The sequence below is a fragment of the Ammospiza nelsoni genome, chromosome 4 (assembly GCF_027579445.1).
Source record: "Ammospiza nelsoni isolate bAmmNel1 chromosome 4, bAmmNel1.pri, whole genome shotgun sequence".
NCBI lineage: Eukaryota > Metazoa > Chordata > Aves > Passeriformes > Passerellidae > Ammospiza > Ammospiza nelsoni.
The window spans coordinates 66,840,132-66,866,367 of NC_080636.1; the positions used below are offsets into that span (position 1 = coordinate 66,840,132).

Here is a 26,236-nt window from a genome sequence, read left to right on the forward strand (position 1 = left end):
CCTGAAAGAGTCATGAGTGATAATCCTAATTGTTTTCTACCAAATCATTCAATTTGCCTTGCTTGCCACAGTGAAATACCAGGGTGGGTGTTTCACAGAAATTCTTGGAACAAATAATGCACACATACACACACAAGCTCCAGGGAAGGAAAACAACCCTGAATGAAATTCACAAGTTTCATCTATAGAAAAGAATTAAGCAAGTCCCCAGTGCATCTTGAATTCTTAGCACGGGTTCTGGGGCCCATTCACAGAGCTCAGACCCATGCAGTAATTTTTAAGTAATGTAATAAACATCCAATAATAAACAGGAATTCAGAAATGAGACATGGGGACAACCAAATAGTTAAATGCTAATAATCTTCCACCTTCTTCCACTGGCAGGTGAGTATTTCAACAGAAATCCATGTGGATGTGTCAGAGGGTGATATGATAAAGTGTGCTAGTCATATCATTTTGATATACAGCTTTGAGGAGATCTGGATGACCATTTGCCCAATCAATTTAATATGATAGTCAGACTGCAATGCATGTTTCTGTCCTACTGAAAAATTTTGCCTGAGAACTAATAATGACATAAGGGCTTTAACTCTTTTGAGGCTTCTGAGGAGGTGACAAAGGAACTTGGAGTTCAGGTACCAAAATACTTAAGACCTGTTGCCTTTAGGGGTAATTGAAAACAGAAAAAACTCCTCTGACACAGGGCACCATATGTTTCTGGATATACTAAAACAGGTCTCCATGTTTTAATTGAAAAAGCTCTGCTAATATTATTCTGTATTTCAAATCCCTGCAAAAGCTCTAAATAATGATGGTCAAACACCAAATTAACTTTGCTTAAGAGGTAGAGTACTTACCAGGGCTGGTAACTCTGCAAGGTCCACAGTTCCTGCCTGAACCTAAGGATAAAGAAAAATGGAACAAAATAAATTAGAATAAGAAGCTATCTTTTGTCTGATAAATGTGAAATTGTAATTTTGAAAAGCGTTCTCTCTGGAGAGATGTTCACTGGTGTTGGGGAACACCAGAGGCAGCAATTCTAACATATAGCTTAGGCCACAGAAGGAGCCAGTGCACATGTTCTGCAGAGCACCAAATCATGAGGAAAGGAGCCAGGAACCTCACCTGGAGCTACTTGTGTCCACCTGGCAGGGACAGCATTACTCTAAATGCACTTGTGCCACCAATTCTCAAACCCTTCTCCCAGTTTGTACAATGCCTTTTCTCACTTCTCTTTTTTGGATTTTTTTTAATGTGATATAGTTTCTCCTCAAACTAAGAAGAAACTTCACCTTCTCTCTCTTCATGGGGCATATTTAATCAGACTGAAGATGAAGGCACAGAATTCTGTTGTCTATGCTGGGATTATATGCCAGTCAACCTTGAAAAAAGCAGCATAAATATCCTGAGAGTTAACAACTGAGTATCAGCTGGATGCTTTTAAAAACCCACAACTGTGAACACAGATTAAATTAGCATTTGTAAGTAACTTCTTATCACAAGTTATTGATGCACAGGGTCAGACTTGACTATGATATCATTATTCAAAATGGATTTTGCTCTCTCCTACCACAGCTTTGCTGAATGCTTCACCAAATCACACTATTGCAGTGTAAGACAGGGATGAAATTCAATCCCTTGAAAATATTTGGAATTTGCCATATTTCTCCAGTAGATTAAATAGTGTCAGATCTGTCACTTTCATCATCAGCTTCTACCCATATTTGTAAATTCCACTTCTTTTCTCTTGCTCCTCTAGCAAGACTATTATGACTATTATGTATAGCCTATACTTGTAAGGCAGCCTGGAAATGGTCCCATGGAATTACTGTGACTTACATTAGTAAGTGTGCTAGAGTTAGGCCACTAAAGCTGAGAAACACTAGTCTCCAGCTCTTCTTCCTCTTTTGTTAGGAGGCTTGTCCCAAATTCTGTAGATGGAAAGGGGATAACTAGGTTTGTTCATAACCCCAAAGATGAGAATTGCAGAAAATGCTTTGGCACTCGAGGAAAAAAACATTACTCTGTAACACAGATTCAAAGCAGCAAATGTCAGCTCAAAATTATAGTTATGTATTGTTCCCTTAAATAATTAATACAAATGTTTTTAAATAACACCCTTAGAAACAGCTGATAGTTCATTTATTTCAAAGAATTTCAGGGGGAAAAAAAAGAGGAAGAGATAATGGGAAAAGAGATAGAAAAGAAGAAGGAAAAAGTAGATTAATCTTGTCTACTCTGAGGGAAAGCAGTCAGTCTCTAAGCTACCGAAATCATTAAATGTATATTTGTAAAGCTCAGCATTTTCCTCAATGAACACACCAGAAAAGCTTTTACTGGAAATGGGAAGGGGGGGGACAGCAAAGGTAATTCCTTTCAACTTGCTTTCCCACAAATGTTAGGAGAGCTTTTTTATTTCCCACCACCAGATAATCTATGGCCTTTTACTATCGAAGCACAAACATGTCTGTACCATTCTAACATGAAAAAGCAATAGTTCTGTGTGTATATATGTATATATATATGTATATATATATATGTATATATATATGTATATATATATGTATATATATATCAAACTGTGTACATGAGGAAGGCACTGCATGAACATGGCACTGCAAACCATGACAGGGCATGGATACGTCTCATGATATCAGTACAATCAAATTAATTCTTATTTTATAATCCTAATACATAAGTACTGTACTTACTTCTCTTACATTAGTAATATAATACTAAGTTCTTATGGAGTAAAACCCACTGTGCTGTGTATCTCAGCAGAAAACAAAACCACTGCTTCAATGTGCTTAGAATTAAAATGTAACACAAAGAACATGTAACACAATGACTGGCAGATGAAAAAAGGTTTGCTAATAATAATAGTCAACTTGATTAGGAAGGGCTCTCAAAATGTCTCCTGGTAGTCTCTGTAGAAAAGTACAATGCCTCGCTTCCCTGGCAAGGTTAACATTGAATTCACAAGATAGTCTGAGAGAGAGTATTTGGGACCAAATACAGTCTTCTTTTCAACTGCATGCAACAAAGTTAATTAAATCACACAAGGTTCACTCTGATCTAACTGAGAAAAATTGACTCAGATATTTTCATTATAACGTTTCATTTGTATTCATTCAGGTAGAAAGAAAAAAAACGAACCTTTTGTTTTAGCTTTGCACCTAACACATCCATTTAAACAGAAATTGAGAACTTGTGTAAAATTATAGAGCTATAAACTACAAGATTGGTTGAAATCACAGAATAGGCTGAGTTGCAAGAGACCTGCTAGGTTTGCCAAAGTCCAGCTCCTCATCCTGCACAGGACAGCCCCAAGAATCACACCAGGTGCCTGACAGCATTATCCAAACACTTCTTGAACTGTGTCAAGCTTGATGCTGGAACCACTTCCCTGGGGAGCCCAGTGCCCAACCACTATCTGGTGAAAAACCTTTTCCTAATATCTAATAGTTTGCCTTTCTGGGCTGCAAGTTCACACTGCTGGTCCATCCTGTCTCCCACCAGCACCCCCAAGTCCTTTTCAGCAGGGCTGCTCTGAGCTGCTCATCTCCAGCCTGGGCTGGTACCAGGGTTGTACAAACCCAGCTGCAACACCTCACACTTGGTGTTGCTTAATCACATGAGATTCCCATTGACCCACTTCTTAAGCTTGCCCAGATCCCTCTGGAAGGCATCCCATCCTTCAGGTGCAGCAACAGCACCACTCAGCCTGGTGCCATCTGCAAATTTGCTAAAGCTGCACTCAACCCCTTCATCTATTTCAGTAATGAAGATGTGAAATAACTCTGGTCACAATACAGATCCCTGAGGGACATCGCTTGTCACTGATGTCCATTGGAACTCAGAGCCATTGACTGCTACCCTCTGGAAGTGACCATTCTACCACTTTCAGATTCATCTGACAGTCAACTCATAAAATGCACCTCTCCGATTTAGAGAGAAGGATGTTGTGGGGAACTATGTCATGCTTATGAAAGTCTAGATAAATGAAATCTGCAGCCTCTCCTTGTCCACTGACGTAGTCACTCGGTCATAGAGGGCCACTGTGTTCATCAGGCAGGACTCACCCTCATGGAAGCAAAAGGAAAAAAGCACTGATAGTATCCAAACATTAAGGAGACCTTAGGTATTTCCACTAATCTAGTCAAGATATTTAATTTCCTGAATGTAAGATGAAAAGTCTTTCCTGCTGTACAACAGTGGGTATTTGTAAAGAAGTCTTATAATTATAAGAAATGTAACAGCCAGGGTCTGTTCCCAGAACCTCATGACTTTTGAAAGCTAGGTGCACCATGATGGGGAAATAAAATCCTTACCTGTGCATGGATCACATCCAACAGAGGCAGTAGGTTGTACAGCAGTCTTAGGCTTCTGCTAGAAGAATTTTGTCTTTTTTTCATCCTAAGTCTCTTGAAATTATTAGCTTTTAATGAGCTTGTTTACCTTATTGACACAGGGTTTATGATCTGTCTCAAGTGACTTTTCCTCCAAACTACCTAATATTTATCTTTCTTTTCTTAACTAATCCATCATGCATGGAAATCTTGACTGCACAGCAACACAACCATAGTCCTAATCTTCCAAAACCACAAATCCTTCTTCCTAACTGCACAAAAGCAAGAACTTGTAATAGGCAAAATCACTTAAAAGGACAAAATTTTAAAAATTGAATGTATTAAAAAGCAAGAGCTGCTTTTCTACGTATTCTAAAAGCTATTAATAGGGGTCATTCTACAATTTGTCTACAATATTCTGCATTATTAAGAAAATTCAGAGCTTCTCTAAGTACCTGTGGTACCACACCTGACATGGGAGGGCACTTCAGTGAGTTGAGTGATGTGGACTTGATACAACTGAACAGAATTTCCCACCACTGGATGGAACTTATTAGCTCCTCCTCAACTGAGAAACCAAAGGCTGAAACAAAGAGTCTAAACCACCAAGCAGTTTCTCTTCTGCATTTGAGTCAATTAGTTCAACACCAAGCAAGATCTTTTCATACTACAGAAAAGCATCTTCGCTTGAAGTACTGAGAAATTCTGATTCCTGACAAAAATCAAGGGAGATGCTTTCAAAGTAGTTCAGCATCTTGCCAAAGACACACTGCACATACTGAATCTTATAATGCTGTAAGTTGTGACATTATGGAGATGAAAAAGCTCATTTCAGATCAATGTCTTTTTTGCAAATGAGGAAATGCACAGAAAACAAGCTGTTCCCTCAATGAGGCCTAGAGACTCAAAAGTCACAACTTAGTTGCTTTAGCCTCTGTGAAACAGGTTTCAGCTGCATGTGTCAGAAAATGGAATTCAGGGAACTGGTTGTCCTTTATTCTTATCCACACAATTGTTACTCTGCAGAAGAATCTAAACAGAAATGGGCCTGAGTGAGAGGTTTTTATAAATATGTATTAAAGTCTAAGGAATAGCTTGCCTGAATGACTGTCCTAAGTGGAACATCTTGTTCCAGGGGAACAAAAAGACTTCCACAATGAACCTCCACAACATGTGATAAAAGCCCCAACAACACAGTAAGAAGCAAAGTGAAACAACTAATTTAATGCTACAAACTGATGCATATATATGTGTGTGTATTAAATTATGTGGAACATAAGCTTGGTGCAAACCATAGGGAATAAAGGGTGGAGACTGTATTGGGTGTAAATATGATGGAGCTACTTTTCCCCACAGCTGCCCTCACAGTGCTATGATTTGAATTCATGGCTAGGAAGGTGTTGATAACATACTGGTGTGTAAGTACAAATTATGGAAACCACTGAATCACTCAAGACAAGGCAGAAAGTTCTCTAAATACAAACATGAAACTTGTAGGCTGAACAGCGTGATGCACATTCAACAACTGAAATGGATGAGTCACAGGTACAAAGGAAAAAATCTAACAAGTATCACTGAAAATTATTCTTGGGCAGGTATAATGCATACACCCCGTCATTAAAAGAACAAGAAGTAGTACAGCAATTACTCACTTCCCTGTGTACCAAGAGTTATTAGTTGACACCTTATATCTCTGGGACATACTACTCTTTCTAACAAGCATCAGAGAAAGCACATATTCAGACTTGGCTATTCCCTTTCTATGCCTAGTGTTCACCACTGAGGCTGGGGCATCACTTCACAACTAAACAAAAGCCAAAGAAGTTATCATTAGAGAATCTTATGTAGCAGAAAACCTTACAATTGCAATGCAACTGAAAGAATGGGAAAAAAACCACAGGGGTCAAATCACAAACCAGCTTAGAGAAGAAGAAAAGGAATCAGACTTAGATTTTGTCCTGTTTTTAAGAGAGCTTCAATTCAACTACTAGCTAAATGGTTGTGGCTGTGTAGGTATTTGGGCACACACCTGGGTTCCCTGAGACAATCATGTAGCTTGATACCTCACTAGAGTATCATTGTCCTTCTTCCCCTTGCAACCAAAATGTTTTCATCTTGGTAAATTTGGGACAGAATTTAAGAAAAAATTCTAAAAGCCAATCCCTTTTCCCTTAGGAACTGGTAAAACTTAATGAACCTTTAATTAAAATGACCCACCTCAGGCATATGCAGAAGTTGCATAGGCTTCCAACCAGAAATTTCAGTAGCACCCATTAAAAGTTTTTTATCAAAACTTTCATTTTAGCAAGTAAAGTAGTTTCTCATAATATTTGATTAAAGTAGCACAGGGAACATCAGGCCTTGTAGGTCTGCATTACTTTCACAGACATCTGTAAGTTTAAGCATGCAAGATGACTGACCATTTGTTTTTTAAGATTCATATAAAGATTTTATGACCTTCTCCTTGCCTGGATGAATACACAGTCCAGTTTGCAAAAGGAGATTTTTTTTTCCCCCCCAAACAGATTGTTAACAACCTATCTACTCTTCCATATGCTTTTCTTATCTATCTATTGGAACAAAGGAAGAGTATTTGTCAAATCATTAATTTAAAAATAGCAACTTCTTATACTATTTAAATCAGAGGAAAGAAACCATTAACAAGTTCACAAAAATCTGAACACCAGAAAGTCCTAAACACAGGCAAAATACGAAAATGTTTTGCTTTTTTGTTCCCCCTGCATCCACTTTTTTTTTGCTTAAAGTGGATCTTGAGCCAGCAAAAATGAAGATGAATCTTTCTCCACTGACTTTCTGTCAAAGCCACTAACCAACCAAAACATATTTGGAAGTTTAATTTCGTAAAGTTTATTTTGCTATTCCAATTACATCAAGAAGACCTATATGGCATTACCTGAAAAAAAAAAAAAAAAAAACAACAGGGCAGCTGACTGGCATAATTTATATGACATATCCAATAACAATAATGATTCTTTTACAAAACATTTCAAGTACTATCTCTCATGTTTTTGGAATTTTACTGCATTTTCCCCCATATGTCAGAGATTCTACATCACTGTTCTAAAAGATCAGATTTTCTCTCAGTTTCAACTTCTTGTTGATTCAAACATTCTGTTAGTGGTAAACAAACTGGTAGAATAATGATAAGTTCAAAGTATTGCTGTGATAGTAGGAAAAGGTGTAAGGCTGATGTGAGAGCAGTATCTTGGCAGCTTTGACTCTGCAAGTAGAGCAGATGCATGAAACAGGACCCAGAATAAATAATAACTGCAGTCACATCAGAGCAGAAATTCTGTAAAATCATAAGTAGGTTGAAGAGGGAGAAAATACCCTGACTTACAAAAAAGCACAAGCTGAGACCTACTGAATGCATGGCATCCAAGATAAGAGAGGCTGTGAAGACACAAAGGAATTTCTACTTAATTCTCAGCTTGAGGAACAATTTCAGCAAACAATTCACCATATTTCTATTACCCTGTCACCCCAGAGAGTGTGTGGGCATATGTCTAACCAAGTCTCCACATCTTCACACAGTGGACAGTAATGATTCCTGGTTCCCATTTCCAGATTTGTGACACAGAATAATCAGCATACAAGAGTAAAGGTGGTCCAAATGATTAAGACTCAGTGCAACATACCCTAGAAGATATAGATAACATTTTTTTTCCAAAGAAACAGAGAAGTTCTCGAATACTGCCACAGGAGTGACTGACAAACTTTTCTATAAAGTAATTTTGCTACCGAATAAAACTACTTGAGAAGAGTTACAAGCAACCTCCACAAAAGTAGCAGCTACAGGACAAAAAATGAAATTGGTAACTCCCAACTAAGAAATAATGTGTCATTCACACCATATGCTTAGCTTGCACTTAAGCACCCATATTGTCAAAAAAAAAAAAAAAAAAAGAAGTGGGGGGGGTTCTGTCTCTAGATATTATTGTTGCTGGCAGGAAGATTTGTGAAGGTATCTTCCAAAACAGCAGTACTAGAGAACTGATTGGAATGGAAAAGAACCAACCAAAAAATAAACCAACCCCCAACCCATAATCAACTGAGCAGGATTTATTCTCCAAAGAGATGACTGAACCACTGCCAAAAGATTAGCTCCATTAATGAGGAGGTGAGGGAACACAGGTAAGAATAAAAGCCATGGAGCAGCAAACACAGGGTTAAGACAGTTTAAAATAGTTCTGTTGTCCAAGGTAAAAATCATAGCTCCCAAGTCACTGTTCCGGTCAAACCGGGATAGCCACTGTCTGAATCTTCTCCTAGTTACATCCAAAGTCTAATTAAATCCCAAGGATTTTTTTCTCCTGGTAAAAAGCACATCTTTCAAACAGGAGAGACAGAACAAGTAATCTTTCATACCTAAATCTGGTGTTTGCCATAGTCATTCAATTGAGTGCACTTTTTTCCCACATAGTTATTAAAAATGTCCCCTCTATATTTTTTTGTATCATCTTTAAACATCATCTTCAGAGGTTACTTGCCTCTTGTTCACTTTGGTAGGCTTTTAACCACTGAAAAAGACGACTATGAAGTAGAAAATACTTCTGGTAAGTCAGTTCACTGTGTGAGTAGTAACCAGAGCTGTGAGTGTTATTCTCAGACTCACTGGCTACATATTTATTCTTCACAACCTGCTTGCTTTTGAAAATCAAAAGCTGGACTATTTTTAAAAACCAATCAGTTGTCTGCTAGAAAACCCTGTTGGTGTGCCAGCCATATACATAAGCCCATATACATAAAGCACTGTCTGGTTTGTTCCCAGATCTCTCTATTCAGCACATAGCCTCCCATAGGGCTTATAACCCTCAGGAACGTAGTATGAAGAAAAGATACCAGGTTTGGAGCACAGGCAAGACTACAGTGAGATCAAGAACTACCAACCAGGAGCTGGAAGGACAGAAAGGGGTAAAAGAGAAGAGGAAACAGGACTGGAATGGAGATCCCTGGCAAACGGCACCATATGAGTGTACAGGTACATCATAAATAACATAGGGAAACTGCAGGAGGAGTTGACCAGCTGGAGTAGTTGAGCACTGCCAGGACATGCAGGGCAGAAGTTCCTTGAGCTCTTGCTCATCAGTGCAAGATGCCATTTGTGTTGCCAAACCGAGGCTTTGCAGTGCCTTGAGTCACTGTGTCAATCTGCCTGTGTCACCAGGAGCCACGCATGGAACTCGGGGTTGCACCCTTTGGGCACTGCAGCTCCTGTCAGCACTGTGCTGATATTGCAGCAGCAGACAGAACATCCCAACATCCCATCACCACACACACATCCTCACACAACACTTGGCTTCACAAATACCACTCTAGTCTGTAACCTGGTGACACTCCTTTGAAGAAACCTATTTTGATGTGTTTGAACACTGAATTTGGCCTGTGCCTTTGTCTCAGGCTGCGTTTTTCTTTACAAAATTTCAGCAGCTCCTTCACTAGGTCTGGTCCATATCATAGCACAATCTGTCTACACTTTTCTTGTCTGCTTCACAGCTTCGCTTCTTAGAGAGCTAATCAAAATTTGTCTTCCCTCCTACGACCTGACAGAACCATTTACATTGCAGAATTCCACATGCTCAAGGAATCAATGCTGGTATATTCCTATTCTGAATTAATACAGACACTTCCAGCAGAGACAGATATTCAGCAATTTGTCTGCAAAAAGATTCTAAGAAAGAAAAACAGTAAAGAAATTACTTTATATGTCTCCTGAATAATGCGCAGGGGAAAAAAGCTATAAAGCATCTCCATGAAAATAATTTCCATAATTTTAAAGTCACTTTTCAGGAAAAACACATTTTCATTGACAAAAAGAGTATCAAGTTCTGTCTTGCCCTTGTTCTAGAATTCCCTTGCACCAAAAAATGGAACAAATGCATTACCTTGACAAAAATATATCCAGGATACACCATCTTCCAGCAGTAAAAAGGCAGAATTTAGTTGCAATGTTTTTATAATTTAAATGGTGAAGAAATCGGAACCTCTACTAGGCTGATAAAAGAGATAAAGCTTGAAATATTTAAGTCAACGTGAAGTCAAAAACAAAGCCTGCCTTTAGGCTCATCATAGCACAGCACAAGGGCTAAAGGGTTGTCCAAAAATCTACTTAGACAGAAACTGCACAGACAAAATTATTTTGCGCTTTCACCAGCTGCTACATCAAGTCTTTCAGACAACGGAGCAGAGGAAAATTGCAAAAGTGAAAATAGCAGAAACCTCCTCCTCTCAATGGACTACAGAAAAGATCCAAATATGATAAAATTTCACATTGGGTAATTGAATATAGCAAAAATAATGAGCTGAAAATAAAAATGTACCTTATGTGAAGTGCCCCATAGTAGCATACTCCAAAGAATGAGATTAGTTCTTGTCTGCATTCTGCAATATTAAAAAGTCCTTCTGCAAGTGATGCTCATCAAAATAGATGCCATCTTCAATTAACACAAAGACTCCTCCTTATTATAAAAATATCATTGCTTCACCCTCAGAAATAACAAAGAAGCAGCTCTGTAGACACAGCTGTTTCAGGATTCTGTGAATCCTGGCCACCAAGAAATGTATATATCTAAAGTTTACAAGAGGCTTGGTACAATAACAAACATACTGCAACTTCTTATTTTTACACTGGAGAATAATGCACTATTCTCCAGCAAATTTCCACTTATAACCAAATCATTACAATGAAAATTTTCATCTCACACACAGCAATGGATGTACTTAATCTTCGGGAACTTCTCCAACTTAAATTTTTCTATGATTCTATATAAATTTTTAATGAAAACCTCTTGATAGTTCTATTCCATTGATTCTAAAGAGATGAAAAGGGTTCTATTTTACTATTCCCAACACAATTATGTAATATAGTCTAAAATCAATAAATGCTTTGAAAGAGATGCTATCATCTCACTCTCTTACCCTGGAAGCCTCTTCTGTGTAGACACAGTTTTATGTTTGCATTAAAGTGGGCAAGGAAAACTTGACTTAAATACATCATTGCTAAAAAAAGAATAAAACTACTCTGTCTCCTGGAATATGAGCACCTTTCCTTCTCAAGGGAGTTTTTAAGATTTCCACTAAATTAGCTCAGTTGGTAACTGAGATACTTGAATTAAGATATTACCATTCTGTCTTCTTCCTGATTAATTCTGTTAAGATTTGAATTACTTTGTTTGGACAGCCATAATTTTCTTTTCATACACTGCCTTTGAAAATCATTCAGCACAGTTGCCTATGAACAATTTAAACCTAACCTCCAGTCTATTATTTTAAAGTTTACCATTTAAAAAAATCTTACCTTTAATCTTTATGATTCACTTACTGTCAAGTTGAGTTATATTACTCAAAAATATAATTTCTAGCTTTGATTAATTAGTGTCAAAAGGCTGAATGTGAGAGAGTTAGCCTGCCTCTGTCTGAAGTTTTTCTCTATTCCCACTTTCTTACTTGCTCAATCTTTCTTAGTTCTTACAGATGCAAATAGGACAGAAAGCTGAAAATGAAACGTGAACTCACTACAATTTCTTATGAAGGACTCCTTGCTGATGTTCATAAGTGTCTGCTGGGAAGTTACTGCATTACCAGCGTAGGCTTCAACCAGTACACCATGTTCTATGCTGGTGAAGTAAACCTGAAGACTAAAATTAAAATGGGAGTGGGGATTAGAGCCACACACAAGGGCAAGAAAAATCAAAGAAAGAAGAAAAGGCTTTTTGTATTAATGTCATAGCATATGTCACAGTTGAGATAGCCACAATACACAGAGTACCCTCATACCATTTCAGAAAACTAAAACCCATACAGAGTAACACCAGACCACTGTAGAAGGCTTCAAGTGTGACCCCTTCTTGCTCTTCAGCCCAGCCTTTTACACCCCTCATGTCCGTGCATTGCAGCGGTGTGCCCTCTGTTCCCTTTGGTGATGGGTCAGTGCCCCGGGCCCTCCATGGCTCATTGCTGTCAGTGCTGCTCACCTGCTGCTCACAGCTGCAGCCCATTGGGGATGAGACTCAGCCACTGCCCCACCCCAATTACCACAAACTATGTGTACCTACATATTAAGCTAGCTATTTATAAATATTGATAATTATTAATATATAGTAATACAATTCTACTCACTGGATCTGAGATGTGAGCAGGCTCTGTATTTATTTTAAAAGTCTATAGGTCACATGCCTTCTGTTTGGATCCACATCCAGGCACTAATTCAAACCTCTATTTATAAAGACACTTTATCTCCCAGACTTTCCTTGTATTTACATTCAGTTACAAGAATCATTTTCACAGATTAAATCCATTGCTATTGCATTGGGAATCAATGCTGCCTGCACTACTAGCAACTCTCCTGTTGCCCAGTTAGGCAGCAACAAGAAATCACATAACACAACTCTACTCATAATTACTAAGCTTTAGCAGGGAAAGTTCATAGACAAGGTAAAATCTGGTGATTCTGTGAGTAAAGCTAAGCTGCTGTACTTTCCATCAGTCCAAGATTTGTCCTTACTCAGAGAAAAAGCTAGAAGAACAAACATTAGCTCAGGGTAAAATTTGCCATAAACCAGCAAGTAGTCCTTAAGACACAAAGCTTTATTTTAAACAGGCCTTCAAATTTTAGTACTAATGACCAGACTCTTGGCTTCTAAGGATTTGACTAACAAGGCTGCAAACAATGGAACAATCATCAGCTTTTATGTTCCAGCACCTGCTCCTTGTAGACCAGGTGACAAGGGGTCTACTCCATCACAAGTATGTTGGACAAGGGTCAATTAGAAGATGATGACCCTGGATATCATCACCTGCACTGCCAAACTAAGAATTAATTACAATTGCACATCTGTTTTGAACTCAAGAAACGTAGACTGTTCATAGATCTCTCACTTAATGACTTCAACTCGAGCCCCTTTTCATCATAAAGGGTGAAAATAAGAAATGGGATTCTCTTTGGCTTCATCTGGAGTGCTGTAGGCAAACCCTCCTTAGGCATTTTGTAAATCTGCAGTATGACCAGTCCTGTACTGTACTGTCCTGTAAATTAGCAGTAATTAAGCAGTTACACTGATACTAGAGGTTGACATGTCACTGAGGCTGGAACTCAGCACCTGCTATCACTAAGCCATTATTCAATAGTTACAGATTCAGGCAGGGAATATTACACCAGTGACTCACATCCTGCAGATTTATGCCAAATGACAAGGATCATACAGTTTTTTAAATAAAGGCTACACTCATCACAAAATATCCACTTATTTGCTCTAAGATGTAGAAATTCATTTAGCAATAATAATTTTGTCCTTTTTTCCTCCCCCCAGAAAACTTTGCATTCAAACACTCCATCACATCTTGAATTGGAATGGATAGTTGTTCTTCATGTACAATAAAAGAACTATGGTATTTTAAATGTATGGCTGAGCTGCCACCCCTCTCTCCAGCCTTCCTGACAGAAAAGCACCTTGATAGACAAGCACAAAACTTTTCCTGAACACAATGTCACTCAAACTACCTAAAAGGAAAACATGTACGTATAGAATATCAATAACCATGAGAAGGAAAGGAAATTTAACCTTTCTTGAGACAGCAGAAACAAAAAAAAGTTTCTTAAGCATCAGCCCTCATCGCACTCTCCAAACCCAAGTTGAGGGACTTCTAACCCTAATGACAAAAAAAAAAAAAAAAAAAAAAAAAAAAAAAAAAAAAAAGCAAAAAAGCACAGTCCCCTTGCTTTCTTCAAAATAGTTCGAGTGCATTCTTTCAAGTTTTCATGCTGGGAGAATGTACAGGATAAAGCTTTTTCTTCAGGAGTAAAGAAGAAATAATGGACAAACATTCAGGAAGAGGACAACAGAGAACCAGCTGGCTATAATCTGTGTCCTTGCACATGATGACATGCTGGTACATTTAGTTAAGGATTTAGATCAAAGCATTGTAAGGAATTGTAGCATTTATTTCATTTTAATTTTATGTTCTTCTAAATCACCTGCCTTTTATAAATGTTCTGCCTCAAATTGTCAGCATTATATTACAGCAATAATAAAGTGATTTATTGCTGACCTGTTATCTTTCTGAAGTTCCAGAAAGTCAAGAAGGGCTGAAAGATGGATTTTATGACATCCATTTCCCTTATGTGAGAACAGATCAGACTTCTCTGATTTATTGATTCTTTTTTCCAGCAAACTAATCATCATCTAACTTATCCATTCATAGATCAGTTCATGGCTGTTTCACATTACTACCCACATATGAGGAAAAAGTCTATTAAGAAATAATAAGAAAAATAATTTAAAATGTGTATTGCACAAACCACAAAACTGTTTAGCTGAAGAAAAGTGGAAACCGAGTAAGACCAGAATAAATTAAAGGAAAAAAATGGAATTAATTTATATATGCAAAACCCAGAAAAACAGATTTCAGCTCTAAATCAAAATGACAAATCTGAATTATTTCTATGTTGATATAAGCTTTAACTACAGAATCTTACATATTTTAATGGCAACTCAATACAACACAACTTCAAACATCGCTTATTGCTGTTGAGATTGAGCAGTTCATTTTACACAGCACCATAAGGAACACCACACAGCCTGAGTTTACAATGGTTTTCTCAAGTGAGTAGTGACAATTTGTCAATCTTTTTGATAAGTAACTCTTCATAGGTTACATGTAGTGCATTTGAAAAAAGTTTACATTACTAAAGTTTATATGGATTAAAAATCTAGTCATAGGAGCAACAGGTCTAGACTAAAACTTTTTTTTTTTCAATTTTCATTCATGTATTCATCTGATAAATTTTCCAAATGCTCATTACTTAGCTCAAAGAAATTCCTCCTTACTCTCATAAACTCTGTTTCACGGCTTCACTTGTGACAACCATTACTTTGCCAGCTTTGCATATAACAGCAAAGTTCCATGATCATATTTTCCAGGATTTTAGTTGCCTTGTTACCCAGATGGACCTTTTCAACAGCAGAATGTTACAGTTTGCCCAAAGTTTTAATTACTCTGGTACTGTTAATTGAATCATTGAATCCCCAGGCATTCCACAAAGCCAGGCTCCATTTTCACCGCCCTACTCTATCAATCCTGTTAATAATCTCTTCTATCTGGATTACTTTTTTCCATTTTGCCATTTCCTCTGCCATCTTACTTTACCCTCACATCACTGTAATTTTTCACCCTATCATCAGTACTGGTAATATCACTGTCATTTATAAACATTACAGGAATAAAAATTACTCCTCACTCCCCCACTGAGACTGCTGCTTATTTTCCATTGTTAATTAGCTTATGATATTTAAAAAAAAAAATCTAATGAGGATGACAGTCATGATTAGGTCTTACCACATAAAGGAGTTGTCTAGAACTTGATCACAACTTAATTTTACACTTTATACCCAACTGAAATGGATAATTAGCTCATCATGCAGGGAAACGGTGAGCAGTGTTCAAGGGAAGTAAACAGCAGGAAAGCAAGCCTCAGCTGTCATCACAAACCATGAAACCTGACGTTATACATTATGCTTTTCACTCTTCTAGCGCAGATTCCTTTTGCATACTATTACCCTTTTCCTACATTAATGAATTTCTGCATTAATTGTCAGATAGCAATATCATGCTGTTTGTGTCTTAAAACTAAAGTTCACATAGAGACACACACATCTCAAAGGAATATTAAGTTTGCTGATGACACTAAATTGGGAGGGACTGTTCACTGTCTCCAGGGGGAGAGGCCCTGCAGAGAGACCTTGAAAAATTAGAGATGGACAATCAGCAAGTGTAAGAAGCTTAAAAAGGGCAAATGTTAGATTCTGCACATGGGACAGGGCAACCCTGGTGGTGTGTATAGGCTGAGGAATGAGAGGCTGGGGAGCAGTGCCACAGAAAGGGACCTGGCAGTCCTGGCTGATGGCAAGCTGAACGTGAGTCATTGTGCCCTGCCAGCCAGGAGGGCCAAGCACATCTGGGGGGGATCAGGCACAGCACTAACAGTGGGGCAAGAGAGTGGGGGATTGCCTCTCTCTGCTCTGCACCGGAGCAGCCTCACCTTAAGCATTGTGTGCAGTTTTAAGCTCCACAATATAAAAAAAAAATATACTAAACTATTAGAGAGCCTACAAGGAAGGGCCACAAGGAGGGTGAAGGGTCTGGAGGGGAAGCCATATGAGGAGCAGCTGAGGTCACTTGGCTTGTTCAGCCTGGAGGAGACTGAGGGGAAACAGAGCAGCAGACACTGATCTCTTCAGTCTTGTGACCAGTGACAGGACCTGAGGGAACAGCCTGAAGCTGTGTCCAGGGAGTTTTAGATCACATATCAGGAAAAGGTCCTTTGTCCAGAGAGTGGTTGGGCACTGGAAGAGGCTCCCCAGGGAAGCAGGCACAGCACAGCCTGTCCAAGTTCAAGATGCACTTAGACAACGTTCTCAAGCACATGATGTGACTCTTGAGCCAAGGGTTGGACTCAATGATCCTCATGGTCCCTTCCAACACTGCATATTCTATGCCTCTCTGGTGAATTGCACTGGAGTCATTGTCCACTTTATTTTCCAAAGCAATGTTCACGCTAATTCTATATGCAAAACTATGCTTTGACTTTTCTGTAAAAAAAAAAAAAAAAACCTATTGAAGAGAATAGCCTCTCCAGTAAGTAATATGCAATTAGCGCAAACACAGCCAATGTCTCCGCTAAAAGGTTGTAATAATATAAGTCAGATATTGCTTCATTGCATTTCATTAGAACATTGCATTTCATTAAACATTACTTCCACTGCAGTATTTACTTACCTCAATGTATAGAAATAAACATAGGCCAAGCTGCTAGAACGTATCATTGACAGAATGATTGCTTCAATCATTAGTTTAGTTCACAGACCCCATAGCTTCAGGCTAGAAGTTCCTTCTCATTACACCTCTGTGCTCATAACAATTCAGAAAACATTTATCCCTACACTTCCAGAGGAAATATTAGTTCACACTATATGAACAAAATTTGTAGCAAGTAAGTTTATTACCATAGATTCAGACAGGAATTAGAAAATTATCTTGCAACATTTACCACAAAACAATATTCTGCAATGCAGAAGAGAAGTGCTCTTTGCCTTTAGTTACTAGTCCATGGGGTTAAGTTGCTACCTGCTTTTTCTACTGACCTGTCCACACAGCATAATCTACAGACAGAAAAGAAAATATTCCTCTTCCCTCAAAGTCACACAAAGCAACTGTCAGCATTCAGCTACACAGTTAGTGTGCAGCAGCAGCCAACCAGGCTTCAGAAGCTTTTCTGGTAACCATTTGGACAGTCTTTGAGGTACTGTGATGGACATGTTGGCAATCCAGAAATTGATGCATTTGTGCTGTCTCTTTACATGCAGCTTTATATGTATTGACATCAACTACCCATTCCAGGAAATGCAGGCTAAGACCACTGCAATGAATCTATCATCTGTCAGGTATTTTTTCACTCTGCCAAGCAACTGACAACACTTCATATAAATTCATGGTTATTGAATAAAGTGCACTGGCCACTAAAGAAAAACCTGAACTGCAATTTAAATTTTCCTATACTTTGGAGTTGGACTCTTGACTACTCATCTTTAGCTGCTGCTTCATATCATGGTTGGTTTTCAACACTTTTTCACCTAGTATTTTGTGAGGAACAGAGGGAGTTGGCAACACTAAGTGCTGAAGAAGCAGCAAGCCTAAGGCCAGGCCCTGTGGTTTGTCTGTAGGATGATATGAAAGATCTTCAGCAACAGGATTTGAAAAGTGACCGTCAGCCTACCGCACAAAGGCAGAGATGGACAGGGCTTCATGTCAAGAAATAGGGCTTGTGGAAAATAATCAATTCTTTTATCTTGCCAACAAATAATCAGAGATTAAAGGGAAGTGGCAAAAAAAGGATTAATTTTTTTTTTGCTTACCTAATCTCCTTCAGTCTACTCACCAGCTTCTGTATATTCTTTATGAAGAACTTTGATCTACTCCAGGTTAAAAGAGACTAAAGGCATATGAAGTGAATACAAATCAGATAATTTCATTCAGAGCTAACCAAAGGAAGAGACAAAAAGCCCTAAAAGTTCTGACCATTACAAAAAAACAGCTTCAGTTTTCAATGATTTAGTGGATTTGATATCAAGGCAGACTGTGATGGACCCAGAAGCTAATGGGACTTTGAGAAAGAAAGTCCCATTGTCTAGGGGGGGAAAGTCGCAACAAGTCAAAGTTTTAAACTTCTTATGACTTTTTTGCCTTTGAACGAGTAATTTCAGATTTTACTCAGGATTCACTGCAATATTTAAAAGCAAGAATTCAAACAGAAACTTAAAATGCTTCAGAGGACTAAAGAAGGCTGAGACTTCCAGCCAGTGTCCAAAATAACAGGGTTCTATCTGCTACCTGTGAACAGAGGAGGACTGAATTTGTCTACTGTGTAATTCAAATTTCAACTTGAGTTTTTTCTAGTACCACATGGCTTGGTGCAATCTGTTTAGAGTATTGTTACTCTTACCTTTTGGTTAGGTATGAGAAATTAATGGCTGAGAAGTAAAAGACTCTGAATCTTATTCCGTGTTCCCCAACTGTACTAAGACTCTCATCCATAATTATTATATGAATGGTAATATATATGTCTATATACCTGTATATTTTTATACAAGAATTTATTTCTTAAGGCAACAAAGTAATCATTTCAGGGAAAAAGAGAAGTGACAGGTGCTACATACAAAATCATGAAGTTTTCCCTTCAAAGATCTAAAATTCTACGCTCATATATATGCAATTTGGGAAATGACAGCATTCAACAGAACACATGAATTTAGGCAATGACCTCTTAAAATAATGTTACAGATGTAAGATTGCTGCAGCTATTTGGAAGAATAGCCCTCCGAAGACCAAAGTATGCTGTTAGGACTTAGGAGATCTTGTTATAAATCCCTCTTTAGTCAGAGGCTCTCTGTAAACAGATTCACAAAATTATTTAGTAAATCCAAATCAATGGAATAAAGACATTTAAAAGCATCTCAGCTTCAGTGCCTCATTTTTTCAGTGTTCTGTCATCTAAACATTCTCCCATTTCACCAGTGCTGGGAGGGAATAAACATATCAGACAGCGAAAAGTGTTCATATCCTTATGGACACATTATTTTTATGTATAATAATAGGAAGAGGCATTACATGTAATTTGGAATCTTACACATGTCCCAATGCAGAGGAAATAGCAATTAGAGCCTTACTATGAAATGCTGTAAACAGACAAATCACAATATGGTTCTCTATTAAAGAATTCCCAGTGCCAGATGCTGCTCCTGCCATTATTTATGCACAGCCATAACTCTAAGAACATAAGTAGTCCATTGACTGATTTATGACTACAACAAGTGTTTCCACAATCAAACCCAAACTATTTGATGACAGGCAACAAGTGGATTACCACCAAGACAGGGAAAAATAATTTCTGAATAACTTCTGAGCTGAAGCACATTAAAACATTTCATTTTGATTAAAACATTTTCATTTTGATTTCCCAAGAGATACAAAGATAGGCACCCAGGTTTTGATTTAACAGGATTCTACTAACTAGCAGTATCCCAAATGCAAACATGGAATTCTCTAGCATAGAAGCTAATTATCCAAAATACTGCTAATTGTGACTTTTATGCTATGCTACTCAAAATGAGTTCTAATTAATTCGTATTGCCCTGGAACTTGTCTGCACAGAAGCAATGAAGGAAGGAAGATGCCATATAGCACCAATGAGCATGAAAGGAGAATTACAGCACCCCCAGCTGTTCATCCACAGACAAGCTCTGCTCCTCAGGACACAATGCCGCATGGGGACTTGTCCTCTGACACTTGGTTGACACCAATAACACCTTTATCCTCCATAACTGATCTTCAGATGTCAAAGCCAAACAAATCTCATGAGGAAAGAGGCTAGGAGTGCTGTTAGTAAGACTCTTTACTGCTCTATTTATACTCATGAAGAATGACGCAATCCCTAATTTTCACACCAAGCTTTTTCAGTAAGATCATTGTAAAACTAACATACATTCACATCACATAAACTACAGTCAGTCAATTTTCATAACTTTTAAATGCATAGATGTTTTACTACTTGTCACAGGGAGCTGTAGTAGTGTATTGGTTCTGTAATGCTTCAGATACAACTCAAGAAATTCTGTAACACACAGTTATCTAATAGCATCCATGTACAGATGCTTCAGGTTAGTTTGTCATCAGGAACAAGGTTTTGAATTCAAGCCAATTCAACTGGTCTTCCCACAGCTTTTCATCACCAATCCCATACGCTTCACTTTCTCCATCTTTTCAAAATGTAGCTCACATAAAGCTATAACTCAGCCTATCATATTCAGGCATTTCATTGCTTTCCTTCCTGTCTTTCAAGTCAGGATTTTATCCTAAATAATTCCAAATACATAATCCTCTTTTTTTATTGTTTCCAGTGAACACAACAGATGACAGGTCTCTAAAACTAAGACCTCTAGACGTCCATCTCCCAGTGTGATACTTTTAAAAAACAAGCTCACTCAACTCCTGATGCAAGATGGAACCAGTTTGTATACGACTACCCATTGAAATTTTTTTCATTTATATTTTTCATACTGTTGCTGCTTTTTGTGTAGACCATTAGTCTGTTGTTTTTCTAGTATTTACTTCTCAAATTACCTCTTTTCAATTAAAAAAAGTTACTGAAATATAAGGAACCAGGGATGGAGAACCATCATACATTTCAATATAGTACTTCAAGGGCACATTTTTGTAAAAAACAAGGGAACAATTACAAGTAAATAGCTTACTTCAGAGCTGTTAAGTGCCTTGACAACACAAACACACCAGGCCTTCCTTTTCCTATGTTTTCCCTCTCCCTGTTTGGCAATTTTACTTTACAGACAGCTACAGAACCACATCAGTATGCAGTGTGCTCACATCAGTGGCTGCACAGGTCAGCAAGAGAGGACCCCAAATGTGACTTCAGGACTCTCAGATGATTCAGGACAAACCTCCCTGGAGTTCATTCTCGTGGCTTCTGGTGCACCATGAGCTACATCTCAGTGAATCCAGTCTCTACTTCGGGACACCAATTAAGCACAATTCTGTGCTTACCAAACCTTGCTGGGACTGCTGTTTGTTCTGTTACCCACCTCAAATGCAGGGCTGAGATCTTGGAGTGCCTGTGGCTAAGAGCCCCCCAGATTCCTTAGCAGCATGCTTAAATCAATCAAAACATCACCACACGCAGAGCACAGAATTTTAGGGCATTCAGCAGAGGGAGTATAGTTAGGAATTGGGCTCTACATCTCTGAAAGAAATTTAAAGTGTGGAAAACTCTGCAGCTGACTTAGGATCTGTTGACAAAAGACTAGAAAGTCATGGAGAGACCATTCTTTTTTCAACCTCAAGATTTTTGTGCATTTAAGTGGCAACAACTTAAATGTTATGTTTTAATATGTTAAAATAATTACACACAAAACTATCAAATATATATTATCTTGATAAGACAGCACGTTTAGAACATGAAAAATATTCACTGTAATTTTTCCAAAGAACATTCTTGAAAACATTATAAATTAAATATGTTTACAGCTGAAAAGTGTCAGAAAGCAAAACAGAGCAGAAAGGTTATAAAAGACTAGCAAAATTAAGTCCTACCAAGTACAGCCAGTGGAATCTCATTATTTCACAATTTTTACCAGATTTTTGAGCTTTCTAGTGGGGAAACAGAAACCACTATCGGATCTGGACATTTCAGAGAGCTCCTTCTTTAGTCCAGAACTGATTTCTACTATTTGTAATTATTCCGTCCAAAGATCTCAGTAACATTTTCTGGAAATAGTGAGGTCTCAATATGCCTCTTCCTCTCCCAGGCAAGCAGAAAACCAAGAGCTTCAGTAATCAGTTACATGTTATGACTTTGTTGCATTTGAAATTCATTCCTTGCAACCAACCCTGATAAATCTTACCTTCCAGTAAGATCAAACCATGGTCAGCTCCAATTTCTGTCTGTTATCCAACCTCCCCTGGTGTGAACATCCAGAAACATTTAAAATTCCACCCTAGCTCACTAACCAAGTGAGGAATACAAGGCCACAAAAACTGTAACTGAAAAGTAATTCAGTACTAACATTGACAAATAATCACAAAGACCAACACAAAACTTCCACCTTCTTTTATCCATGGACAAATACAAATAAACACACCAAATATACACTATTTTAGCTGCCTGCTGGCACACCACAGTCAATAATATACCACAATGCACAACATTCAACACATACTCTGGAGCAACCAATGGCAAACTCCATCCAAGTATTTGGCATAATCTAACTGCTCTTGATCAAGCTGAACTAAGACTTAAAAATGTGCAAGAAAAGCCTGTTTGTTTTTAAACACTTCATTTTCTTTGCATATTTATTAAATCAAGATGTGTTAGGTAGTCATTCAAACGTGGAAATTAAATATGCAAGAAAACCTGAGCAGCACAGTAAGTGCACTCTGCTTTGACATGCCCCTGTCTTAGGAGGCATCTTTCTGAGGAATACAGGTTGCTTTAATTTAGTTCAAAACTTGATAAATCTGGTAAATAGGTGATGCAATTCCCATTTCTTACACAAAGTAAAACTACACTGAAAAAATCAGAGGTCAAATTTATGTATTTGCTTTATGTTTATGCTTCAAAGCATAATACAACCTGAAGCTGACAGTGCTTATCTGACATACTTTTAACATGTCCAGGGGAGCAGAGAAAAATACATTATTATACTGATTTTTCAAAATGTTTTAAATACCTGCCCACTCTAAATAACTTCATGTGGCATTTTAGCTGCTGGAAAACAGTGTTCTGCTCTCCTCTCCCTCCATACTGCAAGGGACTTCACAAAGACAACATGAAGGAAAAGACTACTAACTTTCCATGAGTCTGGATCACATCTCACTAAACTTTCACAGTCTTTTGCTACAAACTCCACAGCAATATCTTTAGAAAGCCAAGAAACAGCAATAAAACCATTTTCCCAAGTCACTGATAGTCAAACGCAACAGCACTGGAGAAACAAAGAAAACAGTAAATCGGACTCCGTGGCTGAGAAGAAACACACCTGAGTTTAACACCACTTTAGCACAACTACTGATATCTCTTATTCCTTCCTTTCAGCAGCACGCAGCAGTTTATAGAATCAGAACCTGAGCCAAGGATAATGACAAAATGCTGTTGCACCAATCACATTTTGGCAGAAGGTCTTCACACCTTTTCTTATCAACTTAGCCCAGATTCTTGGCACCCTTTCTCACAGGCTCTTTTATATTACATTTCTCAGCTTGTCCACTACTATTAAAAAGAATCATCACAGCTGCAAGCTCCAGCTGAAGGTCTCATTGAGATCTATTTGCTTTACACCACCACTAGACATGAATTCATTAATAGCAGGGATGAGAAAGCAACTTGATCGCCAGTACTAACTGTATCTTGCGACACTTCCACATTCCAAGGCAAGATGACACCACTAATATGACTTAAGTGACTCCACACTTTTACTTTGTGTGGAGTCTAAAAGCACCCAGCTATGAGAAAGCAGCAAAGCAACACTTTTTTTCTAAGCTACATGTATAGAGAAGAAATTACTAATAAATTTAAAAGGCTGTCATCTACAGACAAAAAAAGGGAAAAAAAACCCACCAAAACTGCTGCATCTGTATGTGTTCTTTTGAAAAAATGCATCCCTAAATATGAATATTTGATCAAATATCCCACCAGCTTTACACAAGATTTGGCAATTACAGAGCCTGAAAGCTGCAGCAGATAAAAAAATATCAGCATTATTTTGTATTTTACACCTCTTCTGAGAAAACTCAGTTTGTATCTTCCTTGTCTGAAAACTACCAAAACCCATGAAGTCTCTTCAGGAGACTCTTCCTGGGAATCAAAACATTCTTTCTCAGAGTAGGAGAGTACTTTGGTGGTGGGGCAGGGAAGAAACTGGATGACAGGTGTGTTATTTTAAAGTTTTTTATTCCTACCTAAGATCTAGTCAAAACTAGGTTCCAATTTTCTAGCAATTAGGACATTTAGGATATGTTTTCTTCCCCTTTCCTCCTCCCCAAGACACTATGTGGCTAGTTTTCTTCAAGCTTCCAAGTCCTCAGCTGAGTGGCCATGCTATGCCAAGTAAACTGCACATAATCATTTTATGCAACTCAAAAGCAGTGAGGTGATCCATCCTCCCTATTCTGCAGGAAAAAATGAAATACAACATGTAGTGTGTAGTGGTTAACAAGTAAAATTTCCCTACAGCATTTCTATCTCAACACAAGAAACAACAATCGAAGATTGGCCATGGCTCCTGGTAACATAGGAAACATGTTATCATAGGCTTTATTTGGATAGGTAGACTAGCAACCAAGTACTGATTTCATTTTTACCTCATCTGTCCTTTTGAAGAATAAGCACTTTCAGCAAGAAGACTGGTTTATTTCCAAAAGCGAAAGAAGGAGTAAAAGCTACACAAACAAAATGAGGCAGTCACTGGACAATGACCTTATTGGATCTAGTATTCTTTATGACCACACTAGAGAAATACGCAAAACCTATAGTCATGGGCCACAATACCTGTTCATTGCAGCACACTGCTTCAGTGGAATTATTTCCATGCTTCCATTTGAGTGAGGGGATGCCTGACTGATCTATCCTAAGCTGACATTCTACTCTGTCTGTGCTCTCTGGACAGTTCTGCTCACATTAAGCCAATTGTGCTATGTGTAGCTGTGTGGGTGCAGCTTCCAACCACAGCCTGTGTACCCCTGAATGAGGGTTGTTAGCTCAGTCTCTGAGCCACTACCATGGAAGGATATTGTTTTGGACAGCTTGAAGGGCACGTGGGGTGAGACTATCTCCAGGCAAATAACACCATGGACAGAGTATTATGTTAGATTAAGAACAAAGATCTGGCAGATCTAAACTCTTGTTTTCATACATCTTGCCCCACAGGCAAAATTGTACATACATCTAGAGTTTATAGATGTAAAGCCTTCCTTAACAATCTTGGAAAATTACCTGTCAGTCCTAGGACAAAACTCATGATGGCCTTAACTTTCTTGCTGGAAATACTAATCAATCCTATGGCTATAAGTTATATATTTTTAAATTGCTATCTATCAGTTACTGCTCAGTGCTGCTCTGTGCTATCAGAATTGCAGCCCTACCCTATGAAGAAGTTTGTCGGAACCCAGGAAATTCCTCTGGCTGCCCTGGAGGACTCAGATCCCTGCCCAGGGGGCTCAGAGACCTTGGCACAGAGCCCAAGACCCCTGTGCCTTTGATTTAGCCCTTGGAAAAAACAATTACCAACCTTATATGAAGAATTACAAACCACGAAATTTTAAGTAGAGTGATAGTGAACTTATCACAGGTGAAAAATAGATTTTTTGGGGTTTTTAGAATGGGGGTTCAGGGGAGGGGGCAAGATGGAGGAATCTGGGTGTGTGCAGCCTCTTTCCTTCTTCTTGGCCTCCATCTTCTGCAGTGATGTTGGCACTTACAGATTGGTTTAGAGTAGAAGCTCACTGTCTAACATAGGTGATGGGTATTGGAAAGCAATTGTAAACATTATACACGTAGTTTTTAGTATAAAGACATAACACCACCCTGGGGGCAGGCAGAGCGCCTTAGGCTGGCTTGCTAGGCTGACCTCAGCTGGACAGGAGAAAATATTTTATAGATAAGGAACAATAAACAACCTTGAGACCAAGAACTGAAGAGCTCTGACTCCTTCTCTGAGCACCTGGGCTGGGAAAACAGACTTTTGAACTTTTCTCAGGGTCACTCTGACCAGCAAGAGGCCCCGAGAGAGATACACAACCACATG

The 26,236-nt window shown here is 38.3% G+C and overlaps 1 long non-coding RNA gene across 1 annotated transcript in view; it reads right to left on the minus strand.

The window, feature by feature from the left end:
• LOC132072422 (uncharacterized) overlaps positions 1-26,236 on the minus strand; it is a 49,424-nt gene that overhangs the window by 10,557 nt on the left and 12,631 nt on the right. The window contains exon 2 of the long non-coding RNA XR_009418312.1: positions 858-899. This is a non-coding gene — a long non-coding RNA (uncharacterized LOC132072422). The remainder of the gene's footprint in view (positions 1-857; positions 900-26,236) is intronic.